Source organism: Mirounga leonina, unplaced genomic scaffold (genome assembly GCF_011800145.1).
Source record: "Mirounga leonina isolate KUSES-001 unplaced genomic scaffold, KU_Mleo_1.0 Mir_125, whole genome shotgun sequence".
NCBI lineage: Eukaryota > Metazoa > Chordata > Mammalia > Carnivora > Phocidae > Mirounga > Mirounga leonina.
This window is the reverse complement of record NW_023270305.1, coordinates 23,791,467-23,817,819: the sequence shown is the minus strand read 5'-3', so window position 1 is coordinate 23,817,819 and position 26,353 is coordinate 23,791,467. Positions and strand designations below refer to the sequence as shown.

At 45.2% G+C, this 26,353-nt stretch overlaps 1 protein-coding gene across 2 annotated transcripts in view; it reads right to left on the bottom strand.

Moving 5' to 3' along the window:
- GALM (galactose mutarotase) overlaps positions 1-26,353 on the bottom strand; it is a 53,162-nt gene that overhangs the window by 4,825 nt on the left and 21,984 nt on the right. The gene's annotated exons all lie outside the window — the stretch shown is intronic.

The window sequence follows — 26,353 nt, the reverse complement described above, 5'->3', positions numbered from 1 at the left end:
CTCCTATCTTTGGGCGAAAGATGGCATCCTTTTCTTAAACTCGGAGCTCCTGTTCAGAAACATGGTCTTCCTAGTATGTGAGGACTAGAGTCTGTGAGTTCACACAGAGCTGCGGGGATGCCTGAGGTCCAAAGCACCCAAGGGGGACCCAGAGGCCTGGCCAATACCATCCTAGCATCCGATGCCCACTATTTGACCAAAGGAGTTTGGGAAGCACACAGAAGAATCCTTCTCTTACCAGAGTCAGCTCTAGGAAAAATTAAGTTGCATTCTTTTTGAAAACACCCCTTAAAAACCATCTATTTCCTTTGCCCGGTTCTGCTTGTACGAAAAAGAATTTTTGAATGGGTAATATTTGCACATGTAATCAATTTATTTATTATTTATTTATTTAAAAAAGGTTTTACTTATATGAGAGAGAGTGCGAGAGAGAGAGCATGAGAGGGGCGACAGTCAGAGGGAGAAGCAGACTCCCTCTGCTTCTCCTGGGGAGCCCGAGGCAGGACTCCATCCTGGGACCCCAGGATCACGACCTGAGCCAAAGGCAGACACTCAACTGACTGAGCCACCCAGGTGCCCACATGTAAACAATTTAAAAGGTAACAAATGTAAAAGATACAAAATACTATAAATCAAAACAATCTCTCTCATCTTTGTTCCCCACAGATCCAATTTCCTTCAACAGAAGCAACCGCTGTTGCTTGTTCCTGACCCAACCTTCCAGAGATGTTACAAGGATATCGAAGTATGTTAACGCAGACCCATGCACACACACACAAAGATAGAGCCTATTTCCACCTTGATCTTTTTATTCAATTTGTCTTGGAGGTTGTTCCTAAATTTATTCCTATGTATTTCATTGGACAACTCTATATGCACTCATATTTCTATTTTTTCTATGATAATCTGTCAATTTAAAATTTCTTTTCTGGTGTCATAATTGCAAATTTACATTTTTCTAGAAACAGGTGCATTCCGTCTATATTACTCTCACTTATTTGTAGAGTTGAGGAAGACAGTAACTTATGATTCTTTCAATTTCATCTGTCTGTGGTTATTGGCCTGTGCTCATTTCTAACTTTGTGCATTGAATAGGTTAGCTAATGCTTTATCTATTTTATTTTTCCCCCCTCCAATGAAGCAGCTCTTGGATTTATGTATTAGTACTACATTTTTCCTCCTCTTTTCAAAATAATAACTTCTGCTTTTATTTGTATTAATTTTTCTTTTGTTTTCTTGGGTTTATTTTGTTATTTTTCAAATATCTTGCATTAGATGCCTAATTAATTTATTTTCACATTTTTTTGGATTAATATAAGTAGTGCTACAATGTTCTTCTGAGCAATAGGCTTTATAACACATATAGGAATTTCTGTTATATATAATTGTAACATCATATTTCCATTTATTATATGTTCCAATATGTATTATGTATATATTTCCATTATATGTAATTATATATTATTTACCTATTTTCTAGATGTTACTAGTTTTGGGGTTTGAATTCCCTTTTGATCCAAGAATTATTAAGAGTTAAAACATTTCTAGGTCAGTATTGGCTGTCTTACTCCTATTTTGTGAAACTACCTGAAGTTTTCTTTATGCTCTCTGATATGGTGAACTCTCACTGTAAATTGCATCCTTTATCATTACAGGGTACCCTCCTTTATGTAATCTAATGTTTTCTGTCCTGAAATCAGCCTTTACTGATATCAAGATTGAGACTCCTGCCACTTGGGCTTTCATTTGCTTGGTTTGCTTTGAAATCTCATATTTTTAACCTTTCTGTAAGACTTGGTTGCACACAGCATTCTGATGGGTTTTGCTTTGTGATTCAATCTGAGAGACTTTGTTTCATAGAGGTATTTTATGGCATTACTATGACATATGTATGTTTTAAGTATTCTTAGCTCTGTCATTACATTTTATGGTGTGCTTTCTGTGTTTATGAATTTTTGTTGTTGCTTGCTTTTTAAAATCTTTTACTATATGGTCTGTGTGTGTGTGTGTGTGTGCCTTATAAGTTTGAAAGTTTGTAATTTTGTTTTAGTGGTTACATCTACATATAAGTAACTTCAATATAATATACTTAATCCTCTGTTCCTCAGAATCTGCTAAGCTTTTCCTTTCTTACCCTTTCTCCTTTCTCTTTGCTACCTGACTTGGGTTTCTGATGCTTTCAACTGTTAAGAATCCTAATAAAGGCACTCTTGTTTCCCAGTAGATGGTGCTAGAGACACAATATAAGGAGCTTGCTTTATAAACATCCACCTCTGAATTCAGAGTCAGCCCTCTAAAACCTGATCAGTTCTAGGAGAATGAAGAGTTGAAGTTTTTGGGTCCCTCAGGCCAAAGGCCAAATCCTGGATGGTAATGATCACCTGGGTGCTACTGTCTTGTGAAGTCTGGGTGACCAAGCACCTCCCACACTGATTTATAAAAAGGTAAAATGTTTCCTTATGAAACAATTAGTCTGGGAAAAAGCAGCAGCTATTTTCATGGGCTTAAGAAGATTTTTGTCTTACCAACCCATATTCTGAGTATCAGTTTATGTTATGCTTTTTTCCCTAACCTTATATGGTATTCACAATATTTAGTTCCTTCAAGTCATGCTTGACTCAAAATCTGACCCTTATGACAGTTCCAATGTGATATTGCACAAGTCAGTCAAGATTACTTGTTTCTCTTGACTTTAAGGTAAAAAGAAAGTCATGGAATTTTCATGAAGGAGGGAGCCAGGGCATATTTCAGGTCTGTTTACCTGATCCTGAGCAATCTACAAATCAAGGTTTATGTTAACTTTTCTCTTTGTAAAATGAAGCTATTATTTGCTGCCTTATACATTACATGGAAATATTTGATAAATGATAAACGGTTTCTGGAGGGTTGCATAAATAAACAGGCCAAATTTCAGGATAACATATGTAACACAAAGGAGAGCCTAGAGGGGGTAAGACTTCAGAATGGCAGAGAAGCCCTGACTTAAAAATGAGAAACTTGGGATAATTCCAAAATGAGATGTTAGCTAAATGAGAAGAAAAAAAGAGAGACGGTTCCAATCTACCTTGTTCCAGCCTCATGCTCTGACACATGTACCTAATCATCGGGCAGATGGAAAACTTGGAATTGGTCCCCCAGATTCACTATGTCTTTGGGCCCTTTCTCATAACTGGAATGTCCTCTCTGTGCCTACCTCCACCACACCCTGGCAACGTTGTTTAAGAATACTTACTTTCCAGGGGCACCTGGGCGGCTCAGTCGTTGAGCGTCTGCCTTCGGCTCGGGTCATGATCCCTGGGTCCTGGGATCGAGCCCCGCATCGGGCTCCCTGCTCCGCGGGAAGCCTGCTTCTCCCTCTCCCACTCCCCCTGCTTGTGTTCCCTCTCTCGCTGTGTCTCTCTCTGTCAAATAAATAAAATCTTTAAAAAAAAAAAAAAAGAATACTCTCCAATGTCATTTCCTCTGTGAAGGACTGTAGCCACCACAACTAGAACTAATCTCCTTTTCTACTTGGTTCCTACCACACCTTGAACATACTTTCTTCAAAACATTGATCACATTAGGCATAATTATAGGACTATATCAAGCTCCTAGAGGGCAGGGATTGTGTCCTTTTTACCTTTGTACCCTCTGAGCATGAAGTGAGCGAGCCTTTACTTGATTGAAAAACTGACGTATGTATGAAGTAGAGGCAGAAAAAACAGGGACAACTGTGCATGTTGGTACATCCTGTGGCAAAGTCAGAATGAAAGATCTAGAAAGTACCTTAGGAATGACCTCATCCAGTCCCCTCGCTTTGCAGATGATAAGATTGGGACCCAGACAGCTAAAGGGACTTGCCCACGGTGACACATCTTCACAGTGTCAAAGTCTCCAGGCTCCTCACCCTGGAGTGACTTGGTTACGGTACCTTCTACCGCCAACCCTCCAAGTGTTCTTGATTTTTCAAAGAGTTTGGAAAATCAATGTGTTGTTCTTCTAATTTTGGTCTCTCTGCATATGTGACTTTGAACTTTGGTGCTAAGAAGAGAAGATGTCAACATCGCTCTCTCGGCAACGCTGAGTGTACAGAAAGTGAGGCGGAAATGGAAAGGGTGCCCTCGGAGGGGGTGTCACATTACCAGGCTGCGGTTTTGAGGCCATCAGAAAGCTGGGGTGTCCGCAGAGAGAAGTTGTTTTCTGAAGGGGAGTTCGTAATGCTCCTGCGGGCTGGCTGGCTGTGCAGCATGCCATAATGCCTGGCAGATGGTGGGCTCGGACCCAGAGATACAGGGTTACGGCTCTGGGGCAGGCGAGCAGCCTGAGGTGGCATTTCTACATCCCCATTTCAAGGAAAGCCTGACTGCTGGCACCACGGCAGACTCATCTGAGGGTGCTGTCATGAATTTAGAGTGAGACCGGTCCCTGTGTGGTGGCAGCTGTGGAGGGCATGGCGGGTTGGGTTTGTTAGGAGAATACACGGAAGAGGGAGGGGCATGAGGGAGTGGAGAGCACATGCAAAGGGGTGACTCTAATGATGGACTTCTGATTTAAGTAGGTGGGGAGCGAGCTCGTGAGCAGGCAAGGGGCAGTGAAAGGGTGGTAGGATCAAGGGACTATGGGTTTGTGCGACATCAAAGAATTGTTGGGGCTGAAAAAGACATCTTAATAGGGATTATAGATGGCTACAATAAGAGGTGATGACAAAGTCAAGGGTATGACCCAATGACCATGGGATTGAGTTGGGGGACAAGATCATTGGAAGAGAGGATGTCAAGAAGAAGCTGAGAGGTCAGTATCATCAGTATGGATAATGAAATAATGAGGGACTATGACAAGAGTGGTGTTGGGATGACAGTGAGCCAGGGATGAGCTGATGATATCTATAGCCAACCTCAACAGATGTGTCTCTCTGGCAACTACAGCTGCCCCATCCTTGCAAGAAGATGATGTAGACCTGCTAATTGGAAACAGGACTCTCTAACATTCCAGATCTCTCTCACAAGGTGTTAAATCTTCCTTTTCCTATTTGCATTCCTGACAGAGTTATAATGACCTGCCTTCTGGCAGCAAAGGAAAAACTCACTGCCTTCATGAAATCCATCTGCCTTCATTCATATCTCTTTTCTCACATAAGGGGTTCTTATATGTGTTCTAGTATATGGACTTTGGCCTTTTCCCCATGACCGCTTGTGGCAGATTCCATCTTTCAAAGATGGCCACACCGGTATGTATCCCATTCCACAGGCTCTACTTACAATGTGATGTTGACACTCCTTCACTGAGAGGTAGAGTCTTTGTTCCCCACCTTAAACAGGGAAGGACCCCTGTAACTGCTTCGACCAATAGAATATGGCACAGATGATGCTATGTGATTTCTGAGGTCAGGTTATAAATACAAAGTGGTCTTGCCTTGGCCCTTGCTGTCCAGGTTATTTCCCCTTGGAAGCCAGCCGCCATGTTGTAAGGAAGCTCAAGTCACATTGAAAGACCATCTGTGGGGTGTTCCGGCTGATAGCCCTAGCCAGTAGCCAGCATACAAGTAAATGAGCCCCAGACATCACATGCAGACACAAGCTATGCCCTGTCTAAATTCCTGACCACAGAAACAATGAAAAATAATCCATGAAGTGTGGAGTAATTTATTATATAGCAATAGATGACTAGTATACCGCCTTAGGATGTTTTCACCTCTTGGCACTTGACTAGTCTTGACAGGAGGTTAATGCACCCCTCCCCTCCCTTTACTACATAGTCAGAAGTGTCTTTAATTGGTCCTACCTTAAGAACACTAATCCTTGTAATTACTTTTGGGTGGGGGAAAAACAAATACAAAGTTGTTAATTTGCGCATTTTTGAGTAGCTTTTATGTACCAGCATGAAACTGACCTCAGAGAGCCTAGAATCTGGTGAAGGAGACAGATAAAAAAATTAACACTGACAGGACAGTGTGACAAAGGCCATGAGAGTGGCATCCAGGGGGCTCTCGTGGAGGAGAAGCAGCCCCCAGTGCAGCTGTGGGGGTCAGGAAAGGGTTTCCAGAGATAGTGACAGGAGTCTAATCTTCTTTTTTTTTTTTAAGATTTATTTATTTATTTTGAGAGAGCGAGAAAGAGAGAGAGAGAGAGTGTACATGAGTGGGGGAGGGTCAGAGGGAGAAGCAGGCTCCCCACCGAGCAGGGAGCCCGATGCGGGACTCGATCCCGGGACTCCAGGATCATGACCTGAGCCGAAGGCAGTCGCTTAACCAACTGAGCCACCCAGGCGCCCCAGGAGTCTAATCTTGAAGGATAAGTCAGGACTGGCTCAGTGGACAGGGTGCGGGTTGGAACAAGCACAGGAATGGACTGCTGTCCCCTGTGAAGTTGTATCTGGAGTGTAGGCAAGATGCATTTATATTACACATATCCTAGAGACTGCTCACTCTGACTTAATGTGGGGGGCAAACGACTTAAGAAACGGAGTAGAAGGTGAATTAGTCCTTTGAACTTCTGATCAAACACTGACTCCAGTGAAATGGTTTTTTGTAACATCTGGGCATGAATACTCTCTCGGTGTCTGACTGAGAAAATTCACCTGGGGTAAATTTTAATTCAATGCTTTTAATTTCTCATCATCAGAAATAGCTCTTTCCTCTGCCTGGTGGCCCTAGTTAGTACCTGCCTCTCTGAGAAGATGAACAGATGGTCACTGCAAGAGTCACTGCATCTGTTCATTTTTAGCCCCTTCCTGGCAGGTTCCCTTTCTCGCTCATCTTCACACAACCCCATAACACAAGTGCAGCCATAAGATCAGAGTCCCACCGGACAGTCCTCAGCAAAGTCTTATTTATAATAACAACTAAAAATTATTTTGGGAAAAGGGGAGAAAAAAGAGAAAAGAAAATCTGGCATAGACTTTCTAGAAAAATTAGGATGAGCGGAGAAATTTTTTCCCAAAATTTTTTTCTCCCTTAAAAAAGAAATCTTAAAAAAAGAGAAATATTTTAAAAATGAAGTATATTATTTGAACATTATTTTCTATGATTTGTCCTATATTTTGGTTTACAAATCTATGTAAGACATCTTAGGATTCAGACAGACTTACTAACCGACCTTGGGCAAGTTTCTGTGCCTCTGTAAGATTCAATTTCCTTATAAAATAGAGCTCATATTGGTGTCTACCTAAAACAGATATTGTGAGGTTTGAGAGAATGATATGAAGGAACCTATCTCTAGGGCAGTACCTGGCACATAGTGCTCTGTCTCTTTGTCACACACACACACACACACTCTCTCTCTCTCTCTCTTTCCAGAATAGAGAACAAAGAGAACACTTATTCATTATAGCATAAATCATTGATGCAAAAGGAAGGTACATTTCTGCCTCCAGGGAGCATTGCCCTTTTCATTAAAAAAGGAATAAGGGTTTTTTGGTTTAGTTTTGTTTTTTGAAGCTTCCTTCCTTAGTGATTTTTAAATCTAGAACTGTAGTTTTTGAACTGGCTTTGGAGTTATGTACTCCTTTGAGAATATTGTAAAAGTTAAGGGCTCACTGTCTAGGAAAATGCATACAAATATAAAGAATGTTCTCAGCACCTCTGAAGGCCAGCCATGCATGACTGGTTAAGAATCCCTGATTTCCAGGCCGATGAATGCGTTCTGCCAGACCACTACTCACCAAGCAAGTTGCCCTCTCATGACCTGAGACTAAAATGCACATCTGGAATGTTGCAGTCACACAACCTTAGGGGTTTGGTCAAGAAAATGCAGTCTGGGGGTCTACTGGGAGACTCACGGCAAAGGCTTTTTGCACAATACCTCAGCGCCTCCTTCTGGACTATCTACGATTCCTCCATATTCTTGCAGGACGTACAATAAACTAATATGTGAAATACGCAGGCGCTTGTCTTAATCTGAGCAAATCAACAGCTTACAGAAATTGCAGGAAAGTGAAGCATCAGAGAAAGTGGAAATTGCCCCTAACGACAGCTCAGGAAATGGGGCTGATCGGGCAAACTGTGTCCTCCCGGGTTACAGTGGCTATCAGGACTCGAGATCACCAATGGCTGTTACCAACCTCCCAGGAGCAGCATCTTGCTCACTTGTTTGGCAGTCAAACTCAATAGATACTAGAATGGATTTTAAGAGTCAGGCAGCCTGGACTTAAATTCTTTGCTGTAAAAATGTGTGGAGGCTGCTTAGCTTCTCTGAACCTTGCTTTCCTCATCTGTATACCGGGGATAAGAAGAGTATCTCCTTCATGGGATTATGAAAATTAAACAAGGTAAGGCACATAGAATGCTCCGCATCCTACCCCGTGGGCAGGAAGTACTCTGTAACATAGCTGTTTTTACGGAACATGGCCAGGGGTGATAACAACACAGACTGTGGAGTTAGGGAGACTTGGCTCCAAATCCCGACTTCCCGAATTAATTAATTAATCCCGGTGCAGCTTAATTAACCTCTCCCGATGTCCGTTTCTTTGACTGAGGCATAACTGAAGCATTACACCTCTTCCAAAGGGTAGTGAAATGAGCTAACGTGTGTATGTGCTTAGCTTAGTGGCTGGTACATATTCAACACTCAGAAATGGTGGTGATGGTGATGAAAATGGTAATAATAGTAGTTAATCCTTACAAAGCTCTTATGAAATGCCGGGAGCTGTTCTACGCACCTTACATGTAATACCTCATTTAATCTTCATGACCAATGAGGAAGGTCCAGTGGATTACCTTTACTTTACACATGAAGTTTGCAGAGGTTAAATAAACGATCCAGTGTCACAGAGCTGGATTTAAACCTAAGCAGTCAGGGTTTGAGTCCCTGCCTTTAGCTACTTCGTTTTCCTGAGGATGTGTCAAAATCAGCATTTAAGCATTCAAGGTCACACCAAGGGCTCACTAAGTTCAGAGGCATTTTCCATTTCCAGTGGAAGCTCCCTCACCTGTCCCCATCAGTTTCATGGCATCCTGGGGCACCCACTGCCCAAGAGTAGGGGCATTGCTAGGGCCAGATGTTGATCTATGAGAATTAAGACTGCCTTCCTCAGATCCTCCTGGGTCCACCGGGCTCAGTCTGCCAATGGTCCTTCATGGCTCCAGCAGGAGAAGGACAGCCCTTCTGCCTGACCACACAGAGAGACAGTGTTCGGTGTTTGCTTGATGATTTCAAAAGGGGAACATGCTAGGGCAGAAACATCTTCCTGCATGCTTGTTCTGCGCTTCACAGTAACTTGGGCAGGCTCCAGCGACAGTGGCGTAATTAGGGAGCCCAGGCTCGTGGTAGACCCATGGCTTCCTGCTGTCCTCCAAGAGCCAGGAGGCTCCCACAGTCATGGGTCACAGGAAGCCAAGAAGGGTGGTAACTGAAGAGAACCAAACTGCATTAATGGCCCAGGGTCAGAGAATATAACCAGTACAGAGGAGAGGGAAGAAATCAGTCCAGCCTTTCTGGTCAGTTGGCACAGTGGCACCCAGAAATGGCGTTATGTGGGGGATCTAGCCCCTCTGATCTCCATCAGTGCTTCCCTTTCTTGCAAATTGCTCCAAATAAACCTACGATTTAAGTTTCAAGGCACACCCCAGCCTCCCTTCCAAGGAGACTGGGGCCCCATGCTCTGCCTACACAGAAATATTGACCACCACGACTGCTTAGCCTCCTGTGGTTTAGTCAGGACATAGAAGGGCTGTGGAGCCAGAAGGAAGGGAGCCTTGAAATACAGAGCCAGCCTCCTAGGTCTCATTATCTGCAGGACGTGGTCAGTATCTTCCCTGGTATGTGTGCTTTGCAGACCCTGCATTCGACTCAGTCTTTGCAACTGGACCTACCTAGAGGGTCAATTTCACAAACTATAAATTTAGGAGCTGCCCTCTGTCCTGGGAAGAACTCTGGAATGGAATGGAGTCCTGGAAGGCAAGATGAAGCATGCTCACTAGGAGACAAATCCAGATATATTCAAATACAAATCGTCCCCAGGCTACCCCCTCGGCTTCTCTGGGTTACAAAGCTGCTGGCTCGGAACTTCGAGCTTCGGGAGAGGGAGCACCTGGGCTTCAGTGAGCAGAATCTGCAGGGAGCTGTCACGTGGCCTCTGATCTGTGGATGATCTAGATGAAGATAGAGAAGGTATTCTTCTCAAATTAGGACAGACAGCGTGAAGCTAGGAGGCAGATGCGCTTGGAATAACAGAACCAGGAATCCAAAAGACAGTGCAAAGTGGGGGTAAAGCACTGGTTATACGATGAAATTTGTGAATAATGGCAAAGGATACGGTCCTACACTTGTGTCCAAAAAAGCCAAAAACCAAAAAGCAAAGGACACTGCCTCACTTTACATTGTAACTCCAACCTTGGGCACGAAAAATAATCTTTGGAGGTTCCATCTCCTTCCTTGTAAAATTGGGACAATATAGCCCCTATCCCCTGAAGTTGTCATGGGGATTAAAACAGTTATTGTGGGCAAAGTGCTTAGCACAGGGAGGATGATGATAATCATGACGGTGATAACTAACAATGACACGTTCTTCATTAAGTGCTTCACACCTAGGCAGTCTGGTTCCAGAGCCTGTGTTCTTAGCTATCATGTTCTACTAATTCTCATAAACGTTAAGTCTGATGACTACAATTATTACTGACTAGGGAGATGTGAGCTGAGCTGCAGCATGTGTGAAAATGACTTCAAGGATGTGGTTGGCAGTAAGTTCGACAGGAGTCACATCAAGAGTGTAATGAGGTGGTGACAGTTCTTGATAACTTTGTGCAGTGCGGGCATCCCAGATGGAGAGGCCTAGACACACAGAAGCAGAATCAGGGGACAATGACCAGAAAGGCCAACTCAGGGCAGAAGAAGAACAGCTCTTCCTGGAAGAAGAAATGACTTGGGGGCACCAGGACAACTACCTTCCAAGGCCTTGAGCCAAGCAGTAGGCAAAATGGAACCGGCTCTAGATCCCAGCTCAATTTCTGGAAGGCTTTCTGTCTGACGTGCTGACCCAAGGTGGCCAGGGACCATCCTGAGCTGGAGGCACCTGAGTGCCTGTGGAGCCCACAGTCTGGGATTCAACTTTTCCGACTGTGACCTTCCAAGGCTGTAGATCCATTGTCCCACGTGATAAACAGAATGAAGCAGGCTGTTCCCTTTAGGGACACCCTGTGACATCTAGTTATTTCCCTCCTCTCTCTTTTTAAAATCAAATTGTTAGCTTGTCTTATCTAGGGAGGCCATAGGCTGAGAGCAGCTCTTTGTAGAATGACCTACAGAGAGGCCCAGAAGTGGGAGAATGAAGAGTTGCAGCGGGGAGGGGAGCTCAGAGCGCAGGAGGAGGACAGCAGGGTTGTTGGGGAGGGGAGCGGAAGGGGAGGGGCAGGTGCCCCAAAAAGGAAAAAGTAACAAACCTGAGGCCAGCCAGAGCTTCTTCGCGCTTTCTATGGGGCTAGAGAAAGGGTGGACCCAGGACCACATCTGGGGCTTTTTAGAAACCGGACCCAGGGGGCACCTGGGTGGCTCAGTCGTTAAGCGTCAGCCTTCAGCTCATGTCATGATCCCAGGGTCCTGGGATCGAGCCCCACATCGGGCTCCCTGCCCTGCGGGAAGCCTGCTTCTCCCTCTCCCACTCCCCCTGCTTGTGTTCCTGCTCTCACTCTCTCTCTCTCTCTGTCAAATAAATAAATAAAATCTTTAAAAAAAAAAAAGAAAAAAGAAACCGGACCCAGAGGCTCTCCCTCAGGCCAACCGAGTCAGAATCTGCATATTAACAAGCTCCCCAGGTGATCTCTGTGCGTACTAAAGGTGAAAGGCACTGGTGTGGAGACCATCTAAGGGAGACCCAGGCTCAGATGTGTCCTGCATTCATCTCAGAAAAAAAAAAGGGGGGGGGATGGGGAGGAAAGCTGGGGCAACGGGAAGAGCGGGGAGTCTGGTCTCCATGGGGACGGCCCAGCCGTGCTTCCAGCCCAGCTGCTCAAATTCTGTCCGTTTCTTTCAGAACTAGGCAGGTTCAGAAGTCAGTCCCATTTGCATAAGGAAGCCAGCAGTAATGGGGCACAGGTACTCATCTGACATCTAATTAAGCCATCTTGGCATATCATCTCTAGAATGCCTGCTGTTAGTTCAAGAAACAACATAAAGAGAATGATAATTAAAAGTTACACCCTGGGTGGGAATTTTGTCTTCATTCCAGCGGTTGGCAAGTAAAGCACCCTGGGATTTTTTTTTTTTTTTTTTTTGAGGTAACATTTCTATAAATTTTCATAGATCACACAACCTCAAAGCTGGTCTCTGCTGCAGTTTTCCCCCTTCCCTCTGCCGGAGCTTTGGGTTTGTGGCTTTATTCTACTGCTGTTTTCTTTCTTTTTTTTTTTTTTCTTTTCACTGAGCATTTTCTGATTTTATTTTGACTAGCAATGGGGGGAGGGTATTGCTTCTGGATATCACATGTCATCTGAAGCATAAAGTGCTAAACCCAGTTACATGTTGTTTTCAGGTGAGAAGGCAATTTTACACTTCACAGTTGGTCCCACACGAGGCATTTTCATGCAGAGAATTTTTGCGTCCTGGACTCACATCAAGACGGCACCCAGGGATCTGCTGCCAGTGGGAAGTGCACCCACTGTCTGGGTGCAGCCTCTTCCTGCAGGGGCTCCTGATAGGCCTGTTCTCCAGGGTGCCGCTACACTCCCCCGGTCTTCAGGTCCCCCCGCCAGAGCGTCCATCACGCCCCTCATGTCCTCCGCTGCGTGTCTGGGCCCAGGGTCTATGACCTGAGCCGCTGTGGTTAGTAACACTCTCAGTGGCCTGCCTTACACCCTGTCCTCCTGCCCCTCCAACCTGACAAAACTCCAGCTTTGGGTCATCCCACGGTCCACCTTCTCTGCTCCCGACTTGAAACTCCTGAGAGAATCTGGAGGAAACTCCCAGGGGCACCAGATGAGGCCACCGGATTCCTGGTCTCCATTCTCACCTGGAAGCCTTTGACAAACATTTTACTTGCCCTCCATCAGCTCCTCTGCCCTGAAAAAACCTCTTCCTTGACCCTGCATCTGCACCTCATGGAGGCACCCTGTCGTCTTCCCTTCCCGGGTTTCCGAAAGCATATTCAACACCAGTGGCTGCCGCTAGCTCAGTGGGGAGCTTACAGATGTACAGACTCGCTGGCCCCACACTAAAGCAAATGAACCAGAGCCTCTGAGCTGGGGCCTGAGATTTTGTATTCAAGAAAGTTGCCTTGGTTGGCAACTCCTCATTGGCCTATGCTCCCCGACTCTCCTTCCTCACTTTCAGTGGCTCCTCCAGCTGTCAGAGCCTGGCTTCTCCCTCACCACTCTGTGAAATGAGGTCAGCAGGGACAGCCACGCCAGCCCGCACACTCTCCCCAGGCCTCCGCAGGGAGAGTACTCTCCGGAGTCCCGATGCTGTTGGTCACCCCTAGACTTCCAGTCACCGTTTCTCTTTCTTTGCCTTCTACCTCTGACCATCTCCCCTGGTGCCTTTTGTGTAAGCTTTTCTTGCACCTTAAATATCGGTGGTGCTTTCACAAAAGTATCTCACTCTCCTTGCTCCTAGATCCTCACAGACACTAAGAAACTTCTCGTAGCTCAGGGGGATCTTGAGAAAGCCTCCTTCTACCCTTGTCTCTGGGCTCCCTTAGCCCCATGGACATTACCTCTTCTCCTGTTCTGACCACAGTAGATTCTTCACTCCCCGTGAGCTTCTCAAGGGCAGAGATAGTGTTCAATCATCTTTCCATGGCCTGCGCCTCAGGAAGCAGGTAGCAATTAGCAGGCGCTCCATAAATGTTCGTTGAACTGAATGTAAGTCTGCTCTGAGTACTTGTGTGAATCAGCCTCAGGCCCATAGTGCAAAGCCCGCAGTTACCTCTCAGCTCCTTCAGAATGGGGTGACCTTGAAGGAATGAGCTAGAGCCAGCCCCTGTCTAGAGCCGGGGTGGGGAGGGTGGGCGTTAAACACCGGCTCTCCAAGGGTGGCAGTCAGAGCTCTAGCAAAAAACACCTCTTCTGGCAGATGCACTTGTTGTTCGTCTGAAATGTTCACAGGAGTTACATAATGCCTGGCCAAGTGCTAATTTCTGAGCTTTCCTCCTGCCAAATTCCCACCACACTGGCTCACGGTTGCCAGTCTTGTAGCAGTGATGTGTTTTCTCGCAGGGAATACAAGTACCGCTTTGGACGTTATCCTAGAGCCTCATAAAACTGTTCTTGGGGCCCTTTTATAGAGGAGGATTCAGTAACGCACCCGGTTGGAGAGTATTATTGCTACCAGGCGAGGTCCTTAGAGTTCTTGTCATGAGCTTCCTCGAACTGTCTAGGAGGCACCTGTCCTAGCCGAAACAGCTCCAGGAAACTAACATTCCATAAGCACCAGTATCATGAGTTTCACTTTTTTAGTGTTATTCGAATCCTTTCTTTAATAACACTAGCCTTATTTCTTTAAGCACAGGACGTGTGCTATATGCATGCCTGTGTGTTCTCCACGGTGATGGAGAATGGAAAAAGAAGAAACTTCGGGCATAGGCCCACAGCTAGAGGTGCTTGTCTCGAGAGCTGCAGAGCTGAAGGTGACAACCAGGACACCATGCTCTGGCTTCCTGCCCAGAGTGAGGCCCCTGCTTGCCTGCCTGCTCCTGTACTCCACAGACTGATGGCCAGACCTGGAGTCTTTTTTTTTTTTTAAAGATTTTATTTATTTATTTGACAGAGAGAGAGAGAGCGAGAGCAGGAACACAAGCAGGGGGAGTGGGAGAGCGAGAAGGAGGCTCCCTGCCGAGCAGGGAGCCCGATGTGGGGCTCGATCCCAGGATCCTGGGATCATGACCTGAGCCGAAGGCAGACACTTAACGACTGAGCCACCCAGGCGCCCCAGACCTGGAGTCTTGACTGCACCAAGGGCTGGTGGATACAGAAAGGCAATTGCATTCATCGGATCAAGCAGAAACAGAGAAGCTGGCCATCCAATCCTCACTCCTGGCAGTTCTTGCTCCTCCAGATGGAACCTTGGAGAAGTTCCTTTCCTTCTGGGACTGCCATCTTCCTCGTCTCACTAGCCTTCTAGCTCCCTCCAGAAAATCAACTGGTGATGAAGTAGCAAAAAAATTGTAAAGCCACCCTGAAGATTACCAAAAGGAAAACACACTATTGCTCATCTCCAAAACAATGGCTATCTTATATATAATAATACATAGTAGGATAACCATAAACTATCATTACCTTGAGAAAGGACAACCCCCCCCCACACACACACACAAAAGACAAACCCTCTGTGGACCAAGATGATGCGATCAGCTCATACAGGGCTTTACACAGAATTTTGGGGGCCCGTGAAGCCCCTGAAGATCTCTCATCATCTTCCCAGACATACATGTATGGATCCTGGTTATGAATATCTGGGTTAGAGGCTCCACGGAGTCTCTGAATCAGGGTTAGAAACTGACTGGATTTCAGAGTTCAACTGATATAACGCCCATCTGATGAGAGTTAGCAGATTAGCTTATGAGGCTCAGCGAGTTTTCCTGGCTGACTCGAGCACACAGCTGGTGGGTAGTAGAATGGAGCCCGGTGTCCAGGTTTTCTGAATCCCGGTTATCCTGCCCTGTTGTGTTCATATGCTCTGTTGAAAACAGATGTCAAGAAGGGAGAAGACTGGAGAGAGACTGAGTGTAGGGAAAGGAGGGAGTACCTGTTCCTAGAACGTACAGCCTGGCTCTTACTGGGTTTCATTTTTGTGTTTAGCACAGTTTTCTAGCTTTAAGCCAAAGAGACCAAGCCTGAAGCTCCCTCCAACTCCCTACTTTAGACTTGTAACTAAATCCTGCTAGATCATCTCAGGCTGACTTGTGGAAGGGAAGATAAGAAAGGTGAGCTCTGGGCACAGGGTGAGCTCTAAACAGTTTCTGTCCTCACACAAACCTTGAACACCAAAGAATCTATTGTTTGCAGGAAGTGGGGAAAAGACTTCTAAGGAGAAAGTATAGACTTGAAGAGCAGGGGTTTTATGCAACCGAGAAGGGGGAGTTGGGTGGTCCCTGTGGGTGGCAGGTGTGTGGGATATGAGTGAGGCACGCCGGGAGATGGGTCTGAGGCAGCTGGTGTGTGGCCTGGGAGCCACCTAAAAGGTTTTTTTTTTTTTAAAGATTTTATTTATTTATTCATGAGAGATAGAGAGAGAGAGGCAGAGGGAGAAGCAGGCTCCCCGCGGAGCAGGGAGCCTGATGTGGGACTCGATCCCAGGACCCTGGGATCATGACCTGAGCTGAAGGCAGACGCCCAACCGACTGAGCCACCCAGGCGTCCCCACCTAAAAGGTTTTTAAGCCTAGGGTATCAAAGCAAGATTTGCATTTTAGATAGATAACTTTAGTAACCAGATGGAGGCTAGATCTAAAGAGATTTTTTTTCCCCCCCAGTTAGAGAGCTATTTTCCAGATTCATTTGTCATCCACTGATCCCAATTTGTGAAACTCATAATACAAGCCAGGCAGTGATCTAGACAAGAAAAGACAGCCTAACCAGGATAGTGATGATGGAAATAGAACAATATAATCAATAATACACACTGAAGAGACAGATTCGAGAAATACTTAGGAGTTAAAAATCAGCACGACTGGATGATTAACAATACTGGGGGGAAGGGAGACTCAAAAGGAAAGAGGAAGTATACTGATGGATGGTTGAAACTAATATTATGTCCAGAGGACTTTTAGGGCAGCGAATACTCTGTGTGCTATCATTATGATGGATACATGTCATTCTACATTTGTCCAAGAGTGAACCCTAATGTAAACTATGAACTTTGGGGGATGATATGTCAATGTAGGTTCATCAAGTTGTAACAAATGCTCCACTCTGGTGGGGGATGTTGAAAAGAGGGGGGTTGTGCATATGTGGGGGCATGGGTATATGGGAAATCTCGGTACCTTCTGCTCAATTTTGCTGTGAACCTAAAAATTCTCTAAAAAAAAAAAACAGTCTTAGTTTAAAAAATCGACAGCACCTGGTGACTAACAATACGGGGTGGGGGAGTGGGATGCAAAGAAAGAGGATGCATACTGGAGTAGGTTTGAAATTAGTACTATGTCCAACATTTTAGAATCATATAAAGTCTAAAGGAATTTTTTTTTTTAAAGATTTTATTTATTTATTTGACAGAGAGATAGAGAGCACAAGTAGGCAGAGGGAGAGGGAGAAGCAGGCTCTCCGCTGAGCAGGGAGCCGGACGTGGGGCTCGATCCAGGACCCCAGGATCATGACCTGAGTCGAACGCAGCCGCTCAACCAACTGAGCCACCCAGGCGCCCCAGTCTAAAGGAATTTTCTGTAAGAAGCTCCAGAATGATTAAAACATGTAGATCAGGGGCGCCTGGGTGGCTCAGTCAGTTAAGCGGCTGCCTTCGGCTCAGGTCATGATCCCAGGGTCCTGGGATCGAGCCCCACGTCGGGCTCCCTGCTCCGCGGGAAGCCTGCTTCTCCCTCTGCCACTCCCCCTGCTTGTGTTCCCTCTCTCGCTGTGTCTCTCTCTGTCAAATAAATAAAATCTTTAAAAAAAACCCAAAAAACAAAAAAACATGTAGATCAAAACAGTCTTCATTTGCACCATCTTTGAACTGGGAGACTACTTTGGAATTTGTTATTTCTCCAGGGCAGAGACTTAGACTTGCCCTAGGGAAGTAATTATAAAATTGACTGAAATGTAGGTTGAACCCAGAGAGGGTGAAATAAAATACAAAGGTTTTCGCTGGGCCTTTCTCCACAGCCTCATGGTAAGCCTTTCGTACCAGAATTCTAATCTTGTCAAAATGGGGTTGCTTTCATGTAATTTTAGAAGGCGCTTTCAAAAACCGAGAGCAGCAAGAACAGCAAGTGAACACAGATGGGCTGGGGGACAGAGTGGGTTGTGTAGATTTCTATAAAAATAAAAGGTACCTTTTCTCAAGGAAAAGAATAAGATAGAATTTTACTAATGTTACTGTAAGAGGCAAAAACCTAGTCAAAGCATTCATTTTTTGCTTTCTTAATTCCTCATCTACGACTGTAAGTAAAGAACAGCAACATTAAAAGAAAAGAAAAAGAAACCTGGGTGCGGCAAACGCCTATAAAGACACGTGCTTGGTTCTGCACAATGTTGTGTACATGATAATATCTTGCTGGGCAGGTTGCCCACACTGCCTCCAAGTCTCACAGTTCTATAAAGCGAAAAGGGGACGTATAATGTTTACAACCCTGGGAATGAATTAATCCCCGGGGAAACAGAAGGCCAGAATTTTCTCACCTGCTCACACTTAGCTGGCTTCGTACCTGAGCAGAGCTCTAGGAACCGATTTCCTCTTGTTGCCCCAGGACAGGACAACTAGACCCGGGTCCTGAAGCTACATGCCCAACATGGCTGCACAGAGATCTGGTACTGGAATGTTCTCTGTCTGTGGACACCGACTATACACTGGTCCTTCCTGATAAAGAGCTTCTGGGAGTTGCCCTTTTGGGAAACTACAGGGACAGCCCCGACAACAACAAATACAAATATACACTCAAGACGATCTGAAGATGCCCCAGTAACAGAGTATGAGCCCATCCTAAGTAGTGGCAGATGCTTTATGGGCTGCATTTTTTTTTTTTTTAAAGTAGGGAAGGACAACTGCTCAGAAGCAAAGCTAAACTAACTGCTGACGTGCAAACCCAGCCTGACAGCTTAGCTGCAGACGCTGCTCTTGGTCTTCAGGTGAACCAAGCCTGCAGCCTTGCAGAAGCCTTCCGACGGTGCAGCCGTGCTGCAGGAGACACCTGTGAGCGAGGACCCCGGGACCCAACACCCCTACCAGCTCCAAAGTGCCCAGGATTACATCCAGAGCAGTAGCTTCAGAAGCCAGGTGATGGATTCTAGCCTTCTTCTTTTTTTTTTTTCCCCAGAAAAAAAAAAAGCAAAGACGCTAGAGTCTTGCAGCCTAACACACAAAGGATATTGTTTGCCTGCATTTGCCTGGAAGCCTCCAGGAATGACAAAATGGCAGAAATTTCCAGGGGGAAAGCGGGGTGGGGGGTGGGGGGGTGGGGGTGATTTGATTTGAATGGGCCCCTTTGAAGGCTTCTGCTACCCCCACACTTGCTGAGGATTTTCCACTGAGCTTTGGGAAAAGGATAGCTTCTTATTATTTTTATTATTTTTTATTATTTTTTTATTTTTTAAAGATTTTATTTATTTGACAGAGAGAGACACAGCGAGAGAGGGAACACAAGCTGGGGGAGTGGGAGAGGGAGAAGCTGGCTTCCCGCGGAGCAGGGAGCCGATGCGGGGCTCGATCCCAGGACCCTGGGATCATGACCTGAGCCGAAGGCGGACGCTTAACAACTGAGCCACCCAGACGCCCCAAGGATAGCTTTTTAATAGGAGCGCACAGAAAAGGGGAGAACGAAGAAGCCACGTAATGCAGGCTGTTGTCTTCTATGTCTTACTGACCGAGAGGACTGAAGACATTTTCTGTGCTCCCCAGATTGCCAACAGGAAGAAAGCCAGGAGCAAAACAGGGGCCTGAGGCCGCCAGAGGTCTGAGGGTGCTGCCTGGGTGAGAGGTCTAAAGGGGGGCTATGAGTTTAAGACAAGGGGATTTCATGATATGTGCTTTCTTTGGCTCCCTCAAACACTATGCCAAGGCAACCCTTTCCTTTCTGTGTGATGAGGCCTAATCGGTGAGCCTGCAACAGGCAAAATGGAGGCCAAGGCTCTGCCCCTCCCCCCCAACACACACGGGGAGGGGGAAGGTCCCTTTTTACCGACTACCTCGGCCACAGTATCACCGCTACTGTACAATAAGAGGTGCTACTTTTTTGTGACAGTGGGCTTTCCCTTCACCTGAAAAATTATTTACCGATTATCTATGACCAAGGTGAAAAACGCCTGCAAAGTTTAGATCTGCATCAGCATTTCCCTCAGAAATAGTTTCTAGGAAGGGCAAACAAAAAGAAGGAGTTGAAACACAAACATAAGTAAAAATTAATAGTCACAAAAGGCAGGAGCCTGGGACTATTAAACATCTTTGTATCACAGAAAGACATGAGCTTCGAAGCAAGCCTAGGGGGCCTTGGCAGAAAGTCAAGAGGAGGCTGGCTCAATGAAGCTACAGAAATTGCCATTTGTCAGATGAAGCATTTGGGACAAAATGGCACAGAATTCAAAGACTGATCTGATAAAAGTCCTCATGGTTATACAGTGTTGCCCCGAGCTTCCTCCAAATCCACCACAAATTCTCCCGCAGAGCTACCCTTTCAGACATGTTTCGTGGCTGTCTCTTCTTGGGATCCTGGGTGCAGGTGGAGTTCTCGGTTTCTTCTTTTGTACAATGATGATAAGAGCGACTTTTCTCTCTGGGAGCTCCAAGTAAAAATAATGAGGATTTTTATGACCCTAAAATAAGAAATCTAAAAAAAACCCAAAGGCACAAGGATTTGGGGTGGAAAGCAGAGGATGGGGGACGGTGCCTAAAATATTTGATGGTAGAGTAAAAGGCATTCACACACAAGGAGACCAGCGTGGCCCGCTAACCTCTGCAGGGCTCCCTGCGACCAGGCAGCAGCCCCAGGGAAAGCCAGGGAGAGCCAAAGGGTCTAGAATGAACTCACTGCCCAGCACCCTGCTGGTTAAATGAGGCATCTCATTGTAAGTGAATCTTCCACATGACCGAAAGCTACCCAGGTACACGGTGAAGCTTTTCTTCTATTATGTCGGTGAACTTCCTACCCCCTTCAACAGAGATGGCCCGTGGAAGACGGTAGATCTGCAACAATAGCCTGCTCATGACAGGAGCTGGTAGGTGAGAAGACCGAGAACAAGCAGGACAAGGGATGTGTCACCAAACAAGGTACGACACTGCAACAGTGCCATGACCTCCGAGGTTACTGAGGGGCGCGGAGAATAATTCTGAGCTTTAAACCGGACTGTTCTGGAGTTGTTCCTTTTCCACATTCCCTTCCTGGCCAGTCTAACATGGCCAGGCACTTCCACTCATGCTCTTTACTCTCAGGCAAGCCTCTTGACGCTCCATCTTTGTCTTTCTTTTTTCCTCCCCTTTCCAATATAACTTGTTTTCTGCTTTCTTTGCAGAAAAGTCAAAATAAAGGGAGAAAAAGAGAGAAGCTATAAGGCTACTTCTATAAAACGTAGAAAAGAAATGAGAACTGACAACTGTTGAAGGTAGCTTTTTTTTTTCCTGGCTTAGTTCCCAGGTCATGACCACATGGTGATCTTGTCTATCTATATCATCAAGAAATGACTTTTCTTTCCTCTCCCACCCCACCCCATCCCAGAACCCTTCTCAACATCTAACCACATGGTAGGGTCTGCAGAGTATGGGTGTAGTGAAGAGCTGAGTTTGAATACCAGTCTCCCTAGGTTTGAATCCCAGCTTCCCACCACTTGTTAACTGGGTCATCCCCAGTAAGTTACTGACACTTCCCAGATTCCAGGTTCTTGATCTGTTAAATAAGAATCGTTATAGGAGGGACGCCTGGGTGGCTCAGTCGGTTAAGCGTCTGCCTTCAGCTCAGGTCATGATCCCCGGGTCCTGGGATCGAGTCCCACATCGTGCTCCTTGCTCAGTGGGGAGCCTGCTTCTCCCTCTGCCTGCCTCTGTCTCTCTCTCTCTGATGAATAAATAAAATCTTAAAAAAAAAAAAGAATCGTTATAGGATTCTGGTATGGATTACCATTTATAAAGTCCTCTCTGAAATATTAGCTATTATTATCATAAACCTTCACCTCACCTCACAAATAAACAGTATCTTCCTTTTTCTCAATTCAGCACAACCACAATCTCTAATACTGCATACCAATCCCCAGAACTCTTAACCGAGTATGACTGGTCTAACAGGTTTCTTGTATGCCTCAAGGAAGTGGCCTTGTGGTTCAGTCCACTTCTGGCTCAATGTCCGGAAGTTTAAGACTGGACTCAAGTACACCTGTGAGTCTGCCCTGTGTAGATCAGCCTTGAACTCTAGGCCAGCCTAGGGTCATCCAGGGCCATCCAGGATTGCAGCCATACGAGAGCCTGGTGCAGATCTGACATGGTCCCAGCCAACCCCTCTGCGCCCGTTGATTTTCTGCCACTGAGAGCACACCCCGGATCCTTCAGAAGAGCAGCGCTTTCCTGAGCATAGTCCTGCTGTTCCTGTACTCCCTTTCCTTGTTCTTCTCTATCCAGAACACCTTTCTCCTCGTTGCCTGGTATCCAGAACACCTTTCTCCTCGTTGCCTGGCAAATCTCCACCTGCCCTTGCAGGTTTTATTTAACTCACATCTCCTCCATCTGGGAGCCCCCAGGCTGCGCTTTTCCTCTGAAGCAAGTCTCTGAGTTCTATCTATCCTGACATTTTCCAGGTTAATGGATAATATTCTGGCTGACTCTTTCACTAGACTGTCGATTGCTGGTGAGCCCAGCAGCAGAGGGGAGGCATTTCCAAATGACCAAATGACTTTGGACTGGTCTGAGTTAAGCCACACACTCATGGGCTTTGGGTCAGGGTTAAGAATCCGATGAAATCTGGGCTCCCAGAGATTTGTTCTTGGCTGAAAGAGGGTCAGACCTATGAATTCTTCCATCAGGGCAGGGCAGAGTGGAAGTGACCGCCCATTTCTGGAGGCAGTTCCGAAGGAAACATACAATTCATTTGTTCCTTACACATTTCTGACAAAGGGGAGGAAGAAAACCCTATAATTTCAATTGAAGTGTCACTGGGCAGACATAGCTTCTGTAGGACTGGCTAATGTATGGATAGGTAAAAGAGACTTACGGATTTTTGTATGTGCTCTGAACTTGTTGCAACATGAAAACTCTGCTTTCATGACAGAGTTCTAATGGATTTGAAGGGTGGCAGAAAAATAGCAGTAAGATGTTATAAATAAGAGCCTTGTAGAATCATGGAATGTAAGCACTTCAAGTGATCTTTCAGACCAATTACTGGTTCATAATCATGAGTCCATGATAACATTTTTACTGGTCTACAGAAAACAGAGATGTATTTGGATAATCTATCACATTTCTTTAAAAAGCAAGATGAATTCAATTTAAAGGGGTGTTCTTTATTCTGAGATTAAAATTTCCCCACTTTTGTGCTATTAAAATATTTTCTTTTATAAAAAGATGGTGATTATAAACGGCAGCTTGGGTTTTAAAAAAAATAAAAGTAGTCTATTTCTTCCTTTTTTTTTCCCCCCCAATAGGCTCCACGCCCAACATGGGATTTGAACTCAGGATCTCAAGATTGAGAGTCACATGCTCTACTGACTAAACCAGCCAGGCATCACTAGTCTCTTTATTTCTGTCCCTCATTATTACCCCGGTTAGTTTAAATTATTTTTTTAAATTGAAATATATATACATACATTCCCATTAGTTTTAATAGCCCTATATTTATGATTGCTTTCCAACTTGGCAAAATGAAAAGTTGGGCAACCCCATGTAAGTCTCTCAAATTATTTTTATTTTTTTTATTTTTTAAGATTTTATTTATTTATTTGACAGAGAGAGACACAGCGAGAGAGGGAACACAAGCAGGGGGAGGGGGAGAGGGAGAAGCAGGTTCCCTGCAGAGCAGGGAGCCCGATGTGGGACTTGATCCCAGGACCCTGGGATCATGACCTGAGCCGAAGGCAGTCGCTTAACCGACTGAGCCACCCAGGCGCCCCTCAAATTATTTTTTAAAGAAAATTTACAGGTCCATATTGTTGGATTGAGTTCAACATCCCTCCCATTTGCAGAAAAGGAAATGAGGGCGTAGGGAAGTTAAATGTTAAAGCATTACACATACACTGAAGGTTGCCTAGCGAGTTAACGGCAGAGCCCAGACCAAAACCAGGGCTCTTGACTCCCAGGGTCCAGAGCCCTTACAGCCCTGTTCAAAATTAGTACAAAGTATAGAATTTGATCCTAAAACCATTCACAGTGCAGACCTGAGCTGACCATGAGTTTTCTGCATCCCATTAGACTACATGCTGAGCTCTACGGTGCTTTGCCACAATTCTCTCTTACCATCATGACAAATAATCTTTACACGGCATGAATTACGCATTTTTGTGATTTTCATCTGATCAAAATGCAACAGGACAACATAAGATTTTATAAATATACACAAATAAATATGCACTAATTTCATCACCTCCACCTAAAAGCTACTGAATTCATTTCCTTCCTTTTCAGTCACAAACCAGCAGCTGCCACCATTTTCCCTTTGGAGTTCACAATACGGAGTTCTAATGCAATCCTGTGGCATCTAGGACAGGATGGGCTGGTTACTCATCCTCACGCTGAGTCACGCAAATATCAGAAGATGACACATGTTACCAAGAAAAATGTAAAAGCCTTTAAACCCAGCCCTGGAGCAAGGAAAACTGCGATGCACAAATTTTTAATCCATTTATCTTGATTTCTCGTTATTATTCTAATGAGCTCTGTAGTCCCTATATTTCTGGGTTTCTAATTCCTGCTGTTCACAGGAGTTGCTGCTTAGCACGCAGGCTCACATTCTTACCATTTTCCTCATACAAATTTTGAACTGGTGGCCATAAACACAACCCCATTATTTTATTAAAGACACCCAAATAAAACAAAAGCCCTTACCTATAAAGTAAGGCAGGTGTCCAGGAAAATTAAAATATCTTACTTGGAGCCCTGGGCTTTTAAAAATTTTTTTAAAAAAATTTGAAATAATTTTAGACATCAGAGAGGTTACAAAAATAGTACATCTCTGGGGGTGCCTGGCTGGCTCAGTCAGTGCGGCATGCGACTCCTGATCTCACGATTGTGAGTCTGAGCCCCACGCTGAGGGTAGAGATTTCTTAAAAATAAAATCTTAAAAAAAAAAAAGTACATCTCTGTATACCTGTCCTTTCCCCAATGTTAACATCATAGATAACCGTGGTACAATGATCACAACTAAGAAATTAACACTGGTTCAGTACTATTAACTACACGCTTCACTAGAATTTCACCAGTGTTCCCACTAAGGTCCTCTTTCTGGCTCAGGATCCAGTCCAGGATCTCCCATTGCATTTAGTTGTCCTTGCCTCCTTAGTCTCTTCTGTGACCATTCTTCAGTCTTGCTTCAAGGCCAGCATGACCTTGACACCCCTGAAGAGTACTGCTTAATTATTTTGTAGACTGTCCCTCAACTGGGTTCACGTGATGCCTTCTGAATGGAATGGCGTTAGGCATTTCTGACAGAATATGACACAGATGATGTGCTTTTCCAGGACATCATATGAGGAGGGTACAACGCATCTTACTAGTGGTGATATAAAACTTGATTATTTGATTATGATGATGCCCTTGGCTTCAGAGTGCTCATATTCTGTCATTCTAAGCTCTTTACTAGCAGAGGAGACAAGCAAAGAAGTAGCAGCACCCTTCCAGGGGTTGGGAACAGGGGGAAAGGCCTTCCTGACCTTCCAAGAGTAGGTGCCAACGGATGGGCTGATGGAAGGCTGGAGCTCTGAACGGATGCCTAAGAGAGTGGAACACAAGACAGCAGTGCTCTGACAAAGGGGCTCCGACCTGGCACCTCTAAGTTGCTGTCACACAGGCAGGAGATCTTGGCCAGCCAAGCAAGGGGCAGCAGGCAGCAGCTCTTCTTCCCAGGGGAAGCAGAGCGCATGCAAAAGTGTTTGTGTGGTTCTGGATTTCTGCTCTTCTTTCCCTTCATCCTCTGCTTTTGTTTACTTTTTCTCTGGCTAAGCCTTCTACACTTACCTGAGCTCTGATTTTTTTTTTTAAAGATTTTATTTATTTATTTGACAGAGAGAGACACAGCGGGAGCAGGAACACAAGAAGGGGGAGTGGGAGAGGGAGAAGCAGGCTTCCCTCCAGAGCAGGGAGCCCAATGCGGGGCTGGAGCCCAATGCGGGGCTCGATCCCAGGACCCTGGAATCATGACCTGAGCCGAAGGCAGACGCTTAACGACCGAGCCACCCAGGCGCCCCCTCAGCTCTGATTTTAATGAAACCTAAATAAGAATATTTATCTACTGCTTTGGGTTAATTACCTCAAGTAAATTTCTATAAGCTGCCACAAACAACAGCACCCCTGCGAGCCACCTTGCTGTCATCCATCTGTCCCCTGGAGGCAGATGGCAGTACACCTGCAATCTAGTACAAATCTACACCACTTAATCCTGGAGACAACACAGAAACCAAGTTTGTTTGTTTGTTTCTTTCTTTCTTGTTTTTAGTTGAGATATAATCCACATACCACAAAATTCACCCTTTTAAAGTACACAGTTCAGTAGTGTTTAGTATATTTACAGATGTTTAGTATATTTACAGGATATTACCATCACCACTATCTAATTCCAGAATCTTTTCATCACCCCCTACCAAAAAAATCTTGTACCAATTGTCACTCTCC